Raw genomic sequence first — 12,629 nt, forward strand, 5'->3', positions numbered from 1 at the left:
CCATCTCAGTTCCAAAGAATGAGTGATAATTACGGTTTCAAACCTTTCATTGTAATAATAATCAACAAACAATGATATTGCCATTCTTATCACTGTTGGACAAAGACAGTAGGGCTGCCCAGTTGGAGCAGCATCTATAGAGAAAAGCCTATTTGTTGCAAACCCCACTTCTCGATGTATGTTTTCTTGCAGTGGAAGGACCGCATCCAGCTCAGAAAAGCCTCAGGTCCTGTCAGAAGATGAGGAAGAGTGACAGACTCACCTTGGTCACAGATGACATTTGAGACCAACAAAGAGCCAGCTCTGCCTGGCATCACACTAAAGGGGATGCACTTGCCAAAAGTCCTCTAATTTGATTCTTTTCGCCCTTAAGTGGGGTCACAGCTGCAATTCTTAGCATTCAACAACAGGGTGGAAGTGGAGGGGGGAGGAAATGAAGCTGGAATACTCCTTTTAGCAAAGCTGGGCTGGGGGGCATTGGTGCCACTGAGCCCCGCTCTGCAGTCACACATGGATCTGAGGAGGAAGTGCTTCTCCCTCGGGAAGTGGACAATCTTCTCACGCATAGCGCCTAAGTCTTCAGGAAAGTCTACTGTTTCCTTTAGATGAATGGGAACAAAGCCAGAACAACAAAAAACGTTTTAGCCAATATTTCAACAAGTATATGTATATTCAGCTGAATTTTCTTTCAAAGTCTCAAAACAGTCATTTTAGGGATGACATAAGTTATTTTCCATGAGTCTGCTTTTACTGAAAGCATCCTCAGATGCTTTTTTGAAATTGCTTTAAGACTCTATGCAACAACAGCATTTATTGAAAACCTCCTCTGTGCCAGGCACTGTTGTGAGGCTACAAGTGGTGAACAGATTAAAAACATCGTTACAATACTTGACAGTCACATCTGCAGTAGCCAAAATTGATAACCCCCAGAGCATGCATCAGAGACCTCTCCATAAAAGGTAAGTATAGACTGTGTGGAAAAGTCTTTATGTAGTAAGTCTGGAAATCACAGGACCAGAAAAGGTTTGAGATCTCAACTGCAGGCCATCAATAGAGCTTTAGTGGCAAATCCCGGGAAGACAACCATGTAAGGAGCATTCCTTATACTTGTTTGGCCCCAGCACCCTTTTGTCAAGCAATAGCTCTAAGTGTTCTGAAAACTACTACTGTGTTTCCCCGAAAATAAGACCCAGGTGGACCATCAGCTCTAATGCATCTTTTGGAGCAAAAATTAATATAAGAGCTGGTCTTATTTTAATTTAATAAGACTGGATCTTATAATATAATATAACATAATATAATACCAGGTCTTATATTAATTTTTGCTCCAAAAAACACATTAGAGCTAATGGTCTGGCTAGGTCTTATTTTCAGGAAAATAGTAGTATAATAGTAGTACAAAGTAGTACACAGTAGCACAATGACTACCACCACCACTACAGATAACAACTAAGGTTTCCTGAATGCTCACTGTAGGAGACAGATCCCCTCAGGCCCTACTACTGCAGAGCTGGCAGAGCGTGTCTTTGCCTGAGGTTTTCTCTGGTAGCCATGCTTGCTATCCACAATCACAGCAGGCTGGAGGTAGGGAGGATTGAGAAATACCCTTGGGAGAGGATCTCCACCACTGACTGATGGTCATTGGTGCGGAAATGCCCCAGCTCCTTTGCCCCAGGGGCGGGGATGACTCCCTCGTAGTTGCTCTACATGGGCACCTGAGTTTTCCCAGTGGTGATTTGTTAGACAGCACACCCTGTATTTTATGGGCCAATTTCCCTCTCTTGTCTCACTTCTCCACTTCCCTTATGGTGTTTCTTTCACCTCCCAAATAATCTACTTACTCTCTAATCCGAGTCTGCTGCTGGGGAAAATGAACAAATTTGTTACTCTGTATCAGATAACCTGTGCAGTGTTTCACACACATTATCTCATTTACCGTCATTTGATGATCTAACTCTCTCTTGTCCCCAAACAACTGGGACAAGAGAAGAAAGGCTTAGAAGAAATCAAGGAGTTTATCTAAGGTCACATAGCATTATGGACTGAATTATGTCCCTCTCAAATTCTTGTGTTGAAGTCATAACTTGCAGGGTGACTGTATTTAGTGATAGGGCCTTTACGGAGATACTGCCATGTTTCCCCAAAAATAAGACCTAGTCGACAATCAGCTAAAATGCATTTTTTGGAGCGAAAATTAATATAAGACCAGGTCTTATCTAACAGAATATAATAGGTTCAATGAGAGAATAAGGTTGGGGCCCTAATCCAATAGGACTGGTATCCTTATAAGAAGAGGAAGATACATCAGAGATCTGCATATGCACACAGAGAAAAGTCTGTGCGATGACACACTGGGAAGGTAGCTGTCTGCAAGCCAGCAAGAGAGGCCTCACCACAAACCAACATGGCTACCACCTTGGTCTTGGAATTCCAGCCTCCAGAACTATGAGAAAATAAATTTCTGTTGTTTATGTCATCGTCAGTCTGTGATATTTCAATATGGCAGCCCTAACAGACTAATAATACACATAGCTTATAAGAGTTGAAGCCAGGATTCAGTCCTTTATGGGACAAATATTTATTCAGTATTTATTATATGCTGAATGGTAAGAATATATATTACCTTCTATGACAAAACAAAAAATCTTTGCAGATCTAATTAAGGGTCTTGAGGTGCGGAGTTCACCTTGGATTACCCCTAAATGCAATCACGTGTCCTTATAAAAGGGAATCAGAGGGAGATTTGATGAGACAAACTCAGAATTGAAATATGAAGGCAGAGCAGAGAGAGATTTGAAGACAATGGACATCTGACGTGATACAGCCACAAGCTAAGGGACGCCAGCAGTCACCAGAGGTGGGAAGAGGCAAGGCATGGATTCTCTCCCAGAGCATTCAGAAGGAGCATGGCTCTGCCGACACCTTGATTTCAGACTTTTGCCACGGAGAACTGTGAGAAAATAAATTTCTGCTGTTTTAAGCCACCACGTGTGCGATCATTTGTAACAGCAGACATGGGACACTAAGACTGACTTCACACATGATCAGGTTCAGCGTTCCAGGAAAAGATGCAGTGACAGCCTCAGGGATGCTGATTCTAGGGAAATCCCTACTATCCCATTTCCTGTCCCAAGTTTTCTGGGTCATATCACTTTACCTGGTGGAAATCAGACCTGATCCAGGGAAGTATTATACCAGGGGAGCCTTCTCTTCGTGCTCTCCCTCAATTTCCTGGTTACCTTGCTCCCAATGCTGAACCAAAAACACCCACAATCTTATCCGAGCACAGAGTAACCCCTGAGAACTTTGGCCTCTTGTACGCACTACCAATAAGGGGAAGCCTTAAAAATATTTTAAATATTTTCTTATGCTGTGCCCTCTGCCTAGAATTAGTCACATCCTTTCCCCTCAATTGGGAAATTGTATCTTTTTTCAAGATCCACCTCAGGAGTTTGGAATAGTTGCTGAGGTAAGAGGAAAGGGAAGCCACCTGTGAGACTGAGAACTCTTCCTTTGCCGCTCACAGTGTGTTCTCCGTTCTTTACCCTATCTGGCCCCTTCCAGAAGCAGCCTGGCCTGGGAACTAGTTAGCAGTGAAGAATCTCAGACACCCCGCCCCCTACCTACTGAATCAGAATCTGCATTTTAATGAGATTCCCCAGGTGATTTGCATGCACATTAGAGTTGAGAAGCACTGAGCTAGAAAGTGAGAATTGCATGTAGATAATTTTAGTACAGCATGTTCAGATTTAAAAGATTTAAAAGTAAAGGAATTTTAAATTAATCTGTTCTGCTTATTTAGATTTTTATTAATAGGTAAAGTTGTAGGAACTAAAAAAGGTACAATGCTGATGCTTTCTCAGCCATTCAGGGAGAGGACATACAACGTGAGAGAGTGTGTGTGTGTGTGTGTGTGTGTGTGTGTGTGTGTATGTGCGTGTGTGTGTGTGTGTAATTTTATATAAATTTAGTATAGTCCTTACTCCCCAGTGGAAACTTACAAAAGAACCACCCTAGGAAGAATGATTCAGAATGACAGGGGCAATGGGTAATCTATTGGTTTGGGCTTCCTGTCTTAAGCTTTCCATTAAGCAGGGTTCTAATTACTTCAAGTGTAATTACAGGCTTTTACCCGTTCTCTGACTTCATTAGTAAAGGATGGAAGGGAGGGAGAGTTTCGGAGAGGGATTTAAGGACTGCTGTGTATTAATGATCTACCTTTACCTCTGATGATGAGGGTAAGGCCCCATCATTACCGCAAATCACCTGGCTGGGTGACTAGTCAGAGGCCACTGTCTCTACCCTCCCGGCCACACCACAGGGCATTCAGGAGAAGGACCATAAAATATATTGTCCAAATTGGGACATTTTTGTAAATGAAAGGGGATGGTGTTAATAATTAAACCATGACAGTAGGTATATACTGGGATGGCCTAGGGCAAATGGAGTCCTAGGTGAGCTTATTGTTATCAGGATACCTGACGTGGAAGGATGAAGTCCCCTCCTTGGAAGTACTGATGCAGAGGACAGGAGCGGACCCTGCACTGGCCTGGCTAAATTCTGCACTGCTTTTCTCTTCTTCCCCGTTTCAAGCTGTTCTGATTCCACTGAACCCAGTCTGCAAGCTGACTGTAATACTAGTTTTCCTGGCTTGAATCTCATTAGAGAGAGAGAAGTTTGAAGAATTTCTGCTCCTTTGTTTCTGATCATTGTCTTGGGAATGTGTGCCGACCTCGGGCTCTGGGTGGGCAGAAGCGTGGGTGAAGCATAAATCAGCTCACTGGAGGCCTCACCCAACCCGCCCTGGTGTACAGAGCAGCCCCAAAGGCTCACATTCCATCCAAAACAAAGTTAACGAATTCATATCTGGCCTCATTTTGTCCTGAAATCTGAAACCAAGACTTCTGGGGATAATTTTTGTCATCCAAGCAGTTATTGTTTTTTTCTCCCTCTAAACTGTATTAGGTTAATTCAAAATATAAATATCCTCCTTCTCAAATTAGGCTTGAACTGGAGATTCTAGGCTTTGGGAGAATGTCAGAACCTCTTTGCAGTTCCCATGATGCTTCCTTAACTTATTCCGTATTAGTCCTCCAAGCCCTCCAAGGTCTCTTCTGTAATCAAAATTAATACTATAAAAGATCAGCATCAGATTACCTAAGCAAACCCTCCTCCCTGTGGACAATGCATGGGAACTAAGGCCTTACCTACAGCATCTGTCAAGTGCTCTGTCAAAGCCCAATGGAGAGCACAGCCTCAACAAATACCTCCCCCCAAAGCATTTCCCACAAATTCCCCAAATCAGAATTCTTTACATGTTTTAAAGTTCTTCAAATGTTTAAGAATTCATACAATACTTAAGGGTCATACTCCTCTGCCTGAATATGAGTTCTCTGACATCAGCATGCAGGCTTCATTATGATGTTTCTACTAATATTTATTGTAATTTTTTTCTAATTATAAATATGTCCTTAGTCCTTTGGTCTGTGAAGAAATGGGTACGTTAAGAGCTAATACCATACCTACGTTTTCCCACTTTTGTGAGTGAAGACAAAGGAGGGTTTAGTCTTCTTATGGCTACATTTGATATTCAGAAAAGTTTATGACAATCAGTAACTAAATTTCACACGTAGCCTAAACTAAAAAGGAAAGGCAGACATTTTTACAAGTTTTAAAATAATTGTAGTAAACTTTATAAGTAGTTCAAAAACCTTATTTTTGGTACATAAAAATACTTGGTAGATAATTAATTTTGAGGCTACTGTATTGTTTGGTGAATTGACTTTTTGGTTATTTGGTTTCAGCAAATTGGTTATTAGGCATATTGATGATTCAATTCATGGTGCTACAGCGTCTCAGGCTTCAAGGCTAGCACAAGTACAGAATACTTTTATATAAGGCACTCATGGATGCTGATAACTGAGAAAATATAGCAAGACAACATTTGCAGGGGAAAGGCAAGGACGGGATGATGGGGAGAGCATGTGTAAACACCATGGAGATAGGATTCAGATTGGATTTTTCCAGTTAGCAGTCCTTAGTTGGGTGGGAGAAGGATTGGAATGAAACGTGGTTGTGGGAGCTGTGGTAGAAGTCCCGAGTAGTTGCTTCCAGACCTCGTGGTACATGTGGCTCCCTGTATGGGTAGACAGGTCCAGGGCACATTGGTGGGGTGAGCTGGGCGCTGAGTGCCCTGCACCAGCCTGACATAAAGGGTTGGGACCAGGACAAACACTGAGAGTTGCTTTTCAGTAGTGACGTGTCAGTCCTTGCAAATGCTCATCCAGCTCCAGATGTCTTGCCCTTCCCCTCCCCTGTGATCATATGGATCTAGGAGAGAGATCACATTATTGTGAATCTATATGGAAGGGAGTCTGGAAACACAGTCCCATTTTAATCACCACAAAATGTATCTTTTAAAAACTATCTTTGAAATTAAGTAGACACAAGGAGCTACTTTCCTGGGGGACACTTAGGGAGGAGACACAGTCTGTGGATGAACGACGTGAGGAAGATACCTCATGCTAAGTCATAGATGAGATGAGAAGGGGACAGGGGTTGGGGGTGGGTGGGCAGAGAAGCATCCAAAAAGGGATGAGAATGCAGGAAAAGATGCTAATTTTCAGAGACAAAGGGAAAGAGATGAATGAGAATCACTGACTATTGAACTGGCAAGAACTTAGAGATTAATCAAAACAAAACCTTCTGCCTATAAATGAGGTCAATACATCACAGAAAGGTTAAGCCAACTGCCCAAGGTCACACAAGGAGTTGGTGGCAGATCCAGGACCCAGGGCTCATGACCCCAGTCCAGCACATCACGAAGGGGATTTAAAGGTACAAAAGGTGGACTCCAGAGAAAGCAGAGGGATTTTCTTGGGATCTGAATTTAAGAAGATTACTTGCCTGGCAAATATAGCAAAGAAAAAGGTAAGAATTAATTGTATTCTCCTTGGAGAAGTTAGGCCTTCCTCACTCACAATCACCCCATGTGAATCCCACCTGCGAAGGAGCAGACTAGACAGTCAGCATGGAAAGTAGCACTACTTCCCAAGATATCTCAGCCCGTTCACAGGAGCTGAGAAGATGAAATTTACTTATGACATCATTCATCACTCATGTGGCAGTAATTCTACAAAGTTAAGGAAAGCTTTCATGTGAGAAGCAGAAGGAAAATGAGTTGCTGGGTGTAATGTGTAAATCTGACTTCCTGGGCCATCAGTTTTATACCATGAGGATATTAAATCTTATACAAGAAAATGCCAACCTGTGGAATCTCACTGTGGGTATTACACTGAGTTTGGATGACACCCTCTGCATTGTCATATCCCCAGTGTCTTCCAATTTGTTCCAACCCAACCTGAGACCAAATTCCCTCTGATCATTGACAGCTAATGGTCTGCCAATCCTTTCAGGGGCCATTGCAGCTGACATAATCCTACTAACATTCACCTGTGTCAGGAAAAGAACCAACAATCTGGATAACAGTCCACTCAGCTACATTTAATGGATGGGAGGAACAAACTCTGGAAACAAAACTCTTCACCAAGAACATAAACTCAAAGCAATGTACATGGTCTTTGGTGAGACTATAAACTTTATGAAATAATTTTTTCCTGCCCTCTAGATGTTTTCTCCTTAATTTCTTCAATCACTTCATCTAGAGGTCTTTCATAACAAAAACTAATGATACAGTGTCTAATACTCATTAACATTTCTACCCCAAAACTCTGGGGCAGCAGTTCTCAAAGCGTGGCCCTCAACGAACAGCATCTCCATCACATAGAAATACAAATATTGGGTCTCTTGTTAAATCTTTTTGAATCAAGAACTCTGGGGTGGGGGTGGGGTGGAGGGTTAGTACTCTGTGTTTTAATAAGTCTTTAGGCGATTCTGATGCAATTCAAATTAGAGAACAGCTTCTCTGAGGGAAGATGGTACATGATCCTTCTCTCATGAATGAGGGTAAGAGCCCCCAGACAGCCTAAGGTTCCTTCAAAGAGTCACAGATTTCCCTGCCCCACTTATGAGAACATTACGCAGAATGTTTCTGATTCTTGTAACAAATGTCCTCTGAATTTTGGGGGAAGAAATACACTAAAGAAGAGCCACATGGCAATGAAGAGAGGAGGACTTTGCACAGTTGTAACTGTCCTTCAAGCCATGGAGAAGAGAAAATGCCTGCAAGAAAAGCAACAATGAAACCCAGGGGCAACCAGTCAATTTGGATGATGGGCTTACTCCACGTGGCTGAAGGTGGAAAAGTTCTGGAGGTGACACCTTCCGGATGCTGAATTTTAAGGTTCTGGTTTTGGGAGGTTGACACATTGATACGATTTAAGTAGCCATATCATATTTAAGGTAAATTAAGTATGCAAACCTTGAGGAAAGATAGCCAAGGCTATTTCTTTGCAAGAGGATTTCTATGTTACCTCTATGAGCTTTGTGTAAGACAAATAAACAAACAAACTAAGTAAAAAATAAAACAACACCCTAGCAAGGTTAACTCCAACCTGGGTTTCCATCAATAGATACTACATTATAATTTACACTGGTGAGTAACAAACTATCAGAGTAAATGGAAACGATCATGAAGGGCTTAAGAGCCAAACATATCTGCATTCAAGTTCCACCTCCACTATTTACTAGCTAGGTGACATCACTGAATAAGGTACCTCGCTTTATTCAGTCGCAGTTTCCTCAAATGTAAATAGGGATTGTGGAAGTGCCTACCTCCCAGGGATGCTGTGCTGATTACACGGATTGAGGTACAGTGAGTGCCTAGCCCAGGGGCTGGGGAATGAAAGGGCCTAGAGAAAGTTGGCTACTGTATTTATTATTTTTATTATTTCTGACTCATTGTCCACTGTATTGGTACATGAAGGAGAAGAAAAATATTGGGATGCATGAAACAGATGATCAGCAGTGAAAGAAAATGAAGGCACCATATTAAAGAGGTCACCTTGCTGTTCTAGATAGGGAGGGACCATGTCTCTCCTTGGCATGCCCTCTGTTGGGGGCAGCAGGTGAAGAGCTTAGCTCCTGGTTTCCTTTTGGTGAACAGAAATCCAAGGACAGTCTCCAAGCTCACCCAGAAGGAATATTCAGCTTTCTGAACACCCTGCATCTCCGTGATTTTCCCCCCTCCTCCATCTGCTAAGAACACACAGTTCTGCCTTGAGTGCTCTTGGAGGACGTGAACCCTCATTTGGCATAATTGCTCAGTGCTAAGTCACTTGCTGTGCTTGTACCAACTTCACGGCCAATGCCAATTTCTAGCATGCTGAGGGCTGCTATTTTCCTTTCCTAAAGGCCATGAGTCCTGCTGTTTCACACAGCAGAGTGAGAATGTGACAAACTCAGATGGACAGAGCAAGCACCTGTAGACAGCCTTGAGCAGACAGGCTCTGGATACGTGACTGCCTGCGTGGATTTGGGGAAGTCACTTTATCTCATCGGTTTCAGTTGTGGCAAGACAAGAATTGGAACATCTGCCTCAAATTATCCAGAGATCTGATTTGAAACCATTTTTACTAAAAAATAGTCTTAGAAGACTAAATATTACTTACACACACACACACACACACACACACACACACACACACACACACACACACAGAATCCTGTGACTAAATAAAGTACTCAACAAGCTTGAGGTGAAATTATAAGTTCAGTTTTACTAATTGCCCAGGACAATGGGTGTTCTGTCATAATGTTTTCACCCCTTTTACTTCCACCTTCACTCCTGAAACCATGTTGGTCCCCACAAGTATCAATTCTTCCCACCATTTCCCTGATTCTTACCACCTTAATAACAGCTTTCATATTCCGAGTGCTCTCTGTGCCAGGGACCCTGCTAAGCACTTTATACATATTTTCTTGCTCCTCACAATATTTCTTGAGGCCCGCATTACTATTATCTCCATTGTGCAGATGAGGAAACCGAGGCTTAAACAGCTGCAGGGATTTGCCTCTGGACATAGAACTTGAGAGCCGTTGAGCTGGCTCCATAGCCTGCACCCTGAGCATTATGGAACAGTACCACAGATACAGATTGTGACACTCCTATGGCTGTCCACAGCTCCCACACACAGCCATTCCCTGCCTACAAGGAAAAGGAATCTTCTTTCACCACTGGAGTTAGAAGGAAGCAAAGTGTTGATGGTATTTCTTTTTGCCCCATCATACTAGAGAGCACAAGTTAGAAAAAAGAGAAAACTCCCATTCATGCCCAATGTCACAATCTGTGAAGCTGTGAAGGGTCACAGAGTACTATGCTGCCTGCCTTTCACGAAGTTCTCATTACAAATTCATTTGACAGGTAAGTGACTCTACACACAGCACATCAAGTTCACACTTTTATCTGAAAGTGGAGATGTCCTTACATACTCAATGATTAAAAAAAAAAATCCTTTATGACTTGTTCATAGGTGGTAGGTTCAATGAATTTCTCTCCAAAACTAAAATATAAAACAATCTCTTGGAGGAATCTCACCCACTTCCATGCCACCAACTATCATCTATAGGGAGTCAGCGCCTCATCTATCATCTCCAGATCTATGTGCTCAGCCACCCACTGACAACCTTCTCTGGTTTCTCCACACGCATCCTGACCTTAACACCACACTCTATTCCCCACCTCACTCATCAACCAAATGGCTCCTCCAGTGACATAAGCCAAGCGTCTGAAAACTCCTCTTCCCGCACCCAGTCTCCGTGGCTTATTGATTCTGCTCTCGGACTAACTCTTCTCCAGGTCTCTTCTTCTCAATTATCACCACTGCCCTCTTCACCTCTTTCCTGTTATTGCACTAACTTCCTAACAGGTTTCCGTACCTACACACTCATTCTCTACCATCCACCCTTCATGGGAATGCCACAGTGATTTTTCTAATACACACATCCAATCTTGTCCTTCCCCTGGTTGAAACTGTATCCTTCAGGGCCTCCAGTGCCTCAAGTCCAAGCTCTCCAAACTTTAAAGAGAGATACTTCAAAGCTTCGTGGTCTAGCACGTCCTCTCCTGTCTAGCTCCTTTACCCCTTTCCCATGCTCCCGTGCTCATCCAGTCATGCCGAGTCACTTAGAGTTCTCTCTTATTCGCCTGCTCCTGTGTCTTTGTGTGTGCCAGTCATTTTGCCAGTTTAGTCCTTGTTTCTGTTCTCTGCTGGTGAATTCCTACTCATCCTTAGAGATTCAGGTCCAGAGTCATCTTTCTTACGAGGCTTCCCTGATTCCCTTTAGGCAGAGATACATCTTTTCCCCATAGCCTCTGAAAAACATCTCTATTGGAGGAGTGAGCAATATGCATTTTGATTATTTATGTACCAGTCTGAATCTCCCAGCTAATCATAAGCTCCTCTGGGGCAGGCTGTCTGTCTTTTTCATCTGTGCCTCTAGTGCCTAGCATGGTACTTGGCATATCCTGGGCTTTTGTTAAATGCTTGTTGTAGAAATGAATAAATGAATGAATGAAACTTACCATGTTAATAAAAAGTTCATACTGATCTGAAAATTTCAAAGTTAACTAATCAATAAATTTGACTTGAGCACTTGTGAAGTAAAATTTCACAAGTGAAGTAAAGCATGGTGCTGCATGAGACACACCAAAGTACTGCATGTGGTTTTAAAAAAAACTTATAATCCAGCTGTGGGAACCAGGTAAATAAGTATAAAAATAAATGCTAATTAGATCATTTTAGAGATTGATCTGAATAAATTGATGAAAGGGAACTTCTCAAGACAATGCAGAATGGGTTGCTAAAAAGAAATAGAGATAGGTTATGGGATCTTGGAGTTTGAAAAGGTCGCTATGGCCTGGGACAGGAGTTCTATGGAATGAATGTCTTGATCAGTTAGAATTCCATGCGACAAGTGGTAAAAAGAATTACTGCATAGCGATTTAAATAATAAAGGGAATCTACTGGCTGAAATTTCCACAGAAGGCTGGCTTTAGAGAAGACTCTATCTAGCCTGCAAATATTATCTGATTTCTCTCCATTTTTCTGTTCCTCCCTTTCAAGGTATCAGCTTCTGTTCCTCTTGACCACATGTTATCATGTCATCACCCCCTCCTCTTCTTCCCCTGCAGCTCTCCCCTTGAAGGGTACCATTTCCAGAATTTTTTTTTTCCCAGAAGACTTCAGCTAATATATATTTGCGTCTTATTATCTCTGATTAGTTACATACCCTTCCCTGAACCAATCACTGCGGCCACAAAAATAGGATATTGTAATTGAGTTAAGCCAACTAGTGCCCACTTCTAAACTGTGGGAAAGGTCAATCCTACCAATCACAGGGCTGGTAATGTGAGAGGGTGGTTGACAAAGAATGTACAAGACACCCAGAGAGGCTGGCATGTCACCTGGGGTGGAGCAGTGTGGCTTGGGAAACAAGGCTAACCTGAACAAATCTGACTTGCCACTCATTAGCTTCGCCTAAGCCATAATGCCAGATCTCAGAACTTGTGGCCTTCCCCATTATCTTTCCCTAAATCATGGGAGAAGAAAGAGCTCTGGATGAAGGATCAGAAGCTGCTGACTGCTGGTCTTGCTCTGTGAAGACACTGGATCTTTCTGATCCTCAGTTTCCTCAACTATCAAATGCAGATGATGACACCTATCCTCCCA

At 42.5% G+C, this 12,629-nt stretch overlaps 1 protein-coding gene across 6 annotated transcripts in view; it reads right to left on the reverse strand.

Annotated features, from left to right (window-relative positions):
• CPNE4 (copine 4) overlaps positions 1-12,629 on the reverse strand; it is a 410,233-nt gene that overhangs the window by 116,579 nt on the left and 281,025 nt on the right. The window lies entirely within an intron of this gene.

Source organism: Rhinolophus sinicus, chromosome 5 (assembly GCF_057876585.1).
Source record: "Rhinolophus sinicus isolate RSI-liver-muscle chromosome 5, RSI-T2T, whole genome shotgun sequence".
NCBI classification, from domain to species: domain Eukaryota; kingdom Metazoa; phylum Chordata; class Mammalia; order Chiroptera; family Rhinolophidae; genus Rhinolophus; species Rhinolophus sinicus.